Source organism: Lissotriton helveticus, chromosome 8 (genome assembly GCF_964261635.1).
Source record: "Lissotriton helveticus chromosome 8, aLisHel1.1, whole genome shotgun sequence".
Taxonomy (NCBI): domain Eukaryota; kingdom Metazoa; phylum Chordata; class Amphibia; order Caudata; family Salamandridae; genus Lissotriton; species Lissotriton helveticus.
In genome coordinates this window covers 45,706,044-45,712,220 of record NC_136069.1, presented here as the reverse complement: position 1 = coordinate 45,712,220, position 6,177 = coordinate 45,706,044, and the positions used below count along the sequence as shown (strand labels likewise).

General features: G+C 42.4%; 1 long non-coding RNA gene across 1 annotated transcript in view; it reads right to left on the bottom strand.

The window, feature by feature from the left end:
• Positions 1-470: 470 nt before the first annotated feature.
• LOC144771454 (uncharacterized) overlaps positions 471-6,177 on the bottom strand; it is a 41,536-nt gene continuing 35,829 nt past the window's right edge. Inside the window, exon 3 of the long non-coding RNA XR_013599286.1 lies at positions 471-538. This is a non-coding gene — a long non-coding RNA (uncharacterized LOC144771454). The remainder of the gene's footprint in view (positions 539-6,177) is intronic.

Below are 6,177 nucleotides of genomic sequence, written 5' to 3'. Positions count from 1 at the left end.
AGGGTGCTGTGAAGTTTGGTTCTAGGGTTGGCCTGGATCTGGATGTGAAGGTGTTCAGTGGTTGTGAAGGAGTCGCTAGTGGTGGAGGTGGAGAGTAGGAGGGAGCTCTTGTGTGTGATGGCGAGTCCTCCTCCTGGGCGGTTGGGTGGTCGTTCCTCTGGATCTTGTATCCGTCAGGAATGGTGGTGGCGATGTCTGGGGCGGAGGTGGCGTTGGTCCAGGTTTCTGTGAAGAAGGTGACATCTGGCGAGAGGGTGTGGAGAAGGTCCCAGATCTCTACGGCATGTCTGTGCAAGGTCATATACATGTGCAAACAGTTAAACGTGCAACACATGTAATGAGGCTAGCAGCGGAGAGGCGAGGATATTTAAAACGCCCCTGCATGGATTTTTTGCTTAGCCTCGTTTGGTTGTAGCACTTACCCGATTCCAGTTCCTAGGAGGCCTTCTCCAAACTTCCAGCTTGTAAATTGGATGTCTTCTAGAGGCCTTTGGTCCCATACTTCCTTCTTCCACTCAGGTGTTTTCTGCCATAATTCCTGTAAAAGAAGAAATTACAATTACGGAAGGTTACCATGCAATGCAGCATCTACTACGGTAAACCTAATCCACTCGCAGATACGCTGGTAAACTCAATTTCCCTTTTACGCTAGGAAAGAAACATGGAATAAGTGCATTTCTAAGACTTCGGACAAAGAAGTTAACTCTAAGTTTTATGGTAAATAAACAAGACGCTAGACATTCTGATGACAGTTTGAGATACTCCAATACAACTTGCTATCATTTAAGGTGAAGTTTAACCGTAAATAACGTAAACCTACAACTGGATGCACTTGAATGTGAACTATTGACAGAAAATCCAGTTATGTGGAACATGCACTTATTTTATTTTCTTTTGTTTAGAAGAGGCAATCGGCACTGAATATTGTTACTCGCAGTATTTCCTTTTTATATGTGCTTATTTCTTGATTGCTACTTCCATTTCTGGGTCCAAGGACGACAGAGCTTGGACCAGGGCGAGCATTTTGAACTGGTCTTTCCTATGGCAGCTTTGGATGTAAAAGATGAGCTGGCCTGCGGTGACTGTGCACTGCAGAGAGCAAATAAAAGTGGTTTTGCAGAGGGTCAGATGGGGCATTGGGTAGCTTGTTGCCCCAGGGGACCTGGACACTGACAGCCAGATACCCTACCTTTGGCACAAAAGACCTGTTGTTCCTTAGGCCAGGTTTGGCATGACCTCTGCTGTTACCCTCTTCAAAATCCTCAACAGGTCGAAATTGTTGCATAAGTGCTCCAATGCAAGTCTGCCTTATCTTTGAAGAGGCGTATACATCAAATAGCATGTCCATCAGGGATTGTTGGTCGTCACATGAGAACCCTAAGGAGGGAATTCAACTGTCGAGTAGAAACACCACACTTGTCCCAATGGCCCTACCCACGTAGTCAGTACGGTCTAGGCCTGAGCGATTCACATACTTTGATGCGTCTTGACCATTTTTGTATTATTCTTTGGAGGTTTGTCCTGAGCTTCTCCGGGGCTACTGGCCAAATCTCCACCACTAGTAGTAGTAGTAGTTAATACTTTACTCGGTTCTCCAGAAACAATCAAAGTATCCAATAAATAATTGAAATACATACGAAATATATAAAAACCACTTCCTGTTCATAAAAACAGTTTGTGTTGTAGTTGCGAAGGTAAACCACACCTATTAAATACAACAAGCTCCCCAGAAATAACAACATTTAGTATAATAAAATAATTTTAGAATGCAGTATATAAAAGATACTCTAGTGAAGGCGGTGCAATTCTGCATACGATGTAGAACAATATTCTAAAGTGAAAAGCGCTTATCACATTTTCAGAGCTCCGTACAAAATAAAATGCATCACATGTGTAATCAAATGGTATTCGTACATGCTAAGACTCAAGTAGAAATTTGCAAAAGTATCTTACTACATTTATATCAAACATTAGCTAATAAGTGTCTAACTGCAAACACAATTAAGTGAGAGGTGTCACTTTTCAATATTTTCCACCACCATGTTGTACAACGCATGCCTGTAGCATCCCAGGAGACAGCTTGAATTGATGGAACATACAGCAAGACTGGCACAGAAGACGTACATTTTGTGAACATCTCAATGCTCTTCTAATCTCTATCTAGTGAAGTGGTGGGTAATGCATTGAGGGGTAGCCTGCTGGTGGAGGCCTCAAGTACTAGGCTCTCCAGTGTGAGATATTGAGGGAAAAAGGCAGGATTTCCTGTTGGAAGGCCTGTGTCCCCTTGCTATTTGTCTATTAACCAGTGGGCAAGATCCTGGCTCCGACCCAGTCCCCGGCAGCGTGTTGGTGAGGGCCTCATTAAAGGAACAAGAGGCTCTAGGGAGGTCTGTCCTGGGTGCAAGACTACTGTGAGGACATTTGCTCTGACCTTAGTGACTAATGCCCTCCTTATTACCATGACGAAGGAGGCAGAGTCTTCTGTGGTTGTACCAGCAGTTGGTGTGTGTAGGCCAGTATCAGGAGAGGTATTGAAGCCACTAGCATTTCATAGGTACAAAAGTAGATTTTCATCATCATAAACCTGTGAGCTGTCATCGTCCTTTGGGTCAAACAGGCCATAGTGTAGTAGAAGCGTTTCTGCATCAGAGTAAGCAAATCGGCATGGTGGGTGCAACTTCGGTGAAGATCACGGTGGATACTCTTATGAGTCATAAATGACTTGGCTCCTGCTTGGGGTTCTGGCACCGATCATGATGCTGTGAGGGGCCTACGATCAAGGCTTGGGCCAGGAGTTGGGGCTGACCCCAGAACAAGGATGAAGGCACAGCCAGCATTGGAGACAGATCTGGAAGCAATAAACTGACTGGAGGCCCCTTTGGATCCATAAGGCCTGGAGGAACGCCAGAGGGATTTGGTAGGGTACAGAAGATACATCGCATGGACTACTTGAAAGCCTGTATTTGCTGCGGCTTAGCCAATGGACCCAGGTACTTGGGTTGAATGGGAATTAAAGCCGGGATCAGTTCCGAAGTTGGAGACCGAGACCTCTACTTACAGCTACCCTGGGCGCCACATAATTCCTAGTGATGGAATTGGCTGTATGAGGGGGAACTGTGCATTGACTTCCTATGCTTCTTCTTCTTTGAATTACTGGATGACTTTGATCAGGAAGAAAACCACTTGCTGGATCAGCCTCTGGAACAAAAACACATCCCTGTCCACGACTTCGAGCAGTACCAGGCCTGTCAAGCCTTTTGATGGTGCTCCACGACAAAGAACTTGACCATTTGGTCTAGGGTTGCCTTTGGATTTGATGGAGCAAGGTGGAGAAACAACATTTTGTATACCCCTTGTGAAATTGTACTTCCATAACCATAACTTGAACTAACTGAGTGATGTGTGGAATTAACCAACTAGAATAAGAAATGCACCTACACAAGTACACGTGGGAAACAAATTTTGATTATGTTGCGATCATAATTAACTAATTATGTGATTCTGTCGTGTCCTGAACTAATGAGCAGCTATCATATAATCGAGAATAGCATAAATGTGCTTTTTGTACATGTATTTGTGGCAGAAACCGAAGGATATGTGAGTATAAATTGCGTAAATGTAGCTTGTTTGCTAGGTAATAACTAACAGGGAAACCTTAGTATGGGGGGAGGTAAACAGAAGGACTATAGTTCCATATTTAACATTTATTTATGTTTGTTTCTATGATAGTTCCCATTTTGACTCATGAGGCCTATCAGAAAATGGAGTCACTCTTTTACTGTGGCCATAAGAGAAATACGCATGCGCGAATAAAGCCGAGAATGAATGTGAGCTGACTGTGCCTGAACAGCGAGGTTCAAGGCCACCATGTCCCGAGAATACAGATGACTGCCAACAACTGTGGCTGTCACTATTGTATAACGTGGGAACATGTTTGGATATATCAATTTGAGAACGTGACTAGGCCATACATTTTCTTAAACAAAGGACCCATTAACATTTAGCTGACACAACGGAAGATGAATATTAAAAAGATGAGTTAATGCTCATCCACCCCTAAATTGTCCAATCAGAACTCGAGTTTATGCCGATAGTTACTTTTGTAGATAGATAAAGTTAGTGAAAAAGGTATAAAAAGTGCTGATTTTACTTAAGAAAAAATTTCTCTTCGATTTCCTCCAGAGATGCTGTCGGAATGCTGATTTTTCCTGAGATGTAAGACTTTGAATAATTTTCTATTTCTTCTGAATGAGGTCTGAATTTTAGGTGAGGTTATTAGTCAGGAAAGTTAGAGAAGTAGGAGCAAATGAATTTTGGGAACTATCTGTCTTTTGCTAATACTTGCATTTCTAACTTAGAATAAAATGTCTATTTCTGAATTTCAGAAATAAATGAAATTAACTGTTTGAAATAAAATTCTTATTCCTTTTTAATGTCGTTTTGAATAAATAAATAAATAAAGTGAATACATTCTTTAGACATGCTAAACTTTGCTTTAATAAAAATTAGATAAATGGAGAATTAAGCTGGTCTTGTATTTTCCTACGCCTAATTTTCACTAGCAGATTCATCAACCCTATTGGTGGCGCGTCTAAATAAATGTTTTGTCAATGAAAAACCATGGTAAACTAATTTAAACTGCAGGTGTAAATAGTATAAATAGTCAGTTTTAGTTTAGACACCCCACTATGATACAGCAGCTCACCTTTGAATCTCACCGATCCATGAAGTAGGATGGAAGTGTTTTGTGAGTGACTCGCTGTGTTATGGGCCCCACTGACAAGTAGATGTATGATTTTGTACTTCAGGGAAAGGTGACATGGTAGTAGAAAATATTTCCGGAGTAGCGCTGCATCAGATTCACCCAAGTGCATTTGTCACAAAAGGCAGAGTTGTACGAGGAGCTGAAACACCAGAGACAGACATTGTGCTGGTCTGTCGGAGACATTTGCTGGTGACAATCCTTGAAGGGATTGAACCCTGTTGTTCTGGGGGAAACATGTCCCTTACAAACTGGAAAATGTTTCCAAATCACAAAAAATTAAGTTTGACGGGCCTGACAGAATTCGAGGAAGTGAGGTGTGGATCCATGTTAGAAGGTGCGGAAAGAAAGGAACTGCAATCGCCTTGCGGAGGGGGCAGCTACGTAGGAGCACCAACATCACTTCCTATGCTGGACAGGCATGATGTGGAGCTCCACAATGCCACCAACCAATGCACGAGGGAATTGCTGAGAAAATTCTCCAAATCCAGTCTGGCGCCTGGAGGTATGCACAAGATGAAGAATCTGTGGTTAGAGGTATCCCTAAGAAATTAGATAAGTCCTTGGGATTCCTCAACAGATTCCCTGAAAGAAATTCTGAGTGAAAAACTCTTGATAGTAGGCGGAGATTTCAATCTTCCCCTTGACTCAACCTTGGACAGACATTTAAATCATTCCACTTGTCAAACTCAGAAAGCCTTAATCAATCCCTGCACTAGATTTCATCTCAAAGACTTTTGGAGACTACAATACCCCTATATCAGGGATTACAATTTTTTCTCATTCCCAATTTGTTCTTACTCAAGGATCGATTACTTACCCATCTCCAGTACCCATACCCACCTGGTTGAAAAATCCGATATTCTACCACGTCTAATCTCTGAATACTCCTGTATATTCCTATCACTCACAGGGATTAATCCCAAGCCAAAAAGTAACATACGTCGTTTCAATGATGAGTTCATCAAAGATGAAGGTAATCAACTGCACTTTCAAAATGCAATCCTAAACTATATCCAAGAAACTCCACCGCTGAAATTCAGATCAATTCTTTATGGCACCCGTTAAAATCTACCATCAGAGGTTCACTAATAGACGTCCTACAAAGGGCCCTCCCTCCCTAAATTAATGGTGTTGGCCAATAAGCATGTCCATCAGATCTCATTGTACTATAAACAGCTACAACCGAACTCCTCAAATCTAAACCGTTCCCCATACGAGAAGTGGGATCCTGACTCCTCACTCCCCCATGAACAGTGGGAACGGATTTGGGAATCACTAGTCTCCCATAAAATCATCCCTACACTTTCCAAGATCAAGTTCTGGCTACTTCACAGAATATTCTGGACCCCTCCCACCTTCATTAGGTGGACCTGAAAGAGGAGCCATCTTGCTGGAACTGTAATTGTGACACT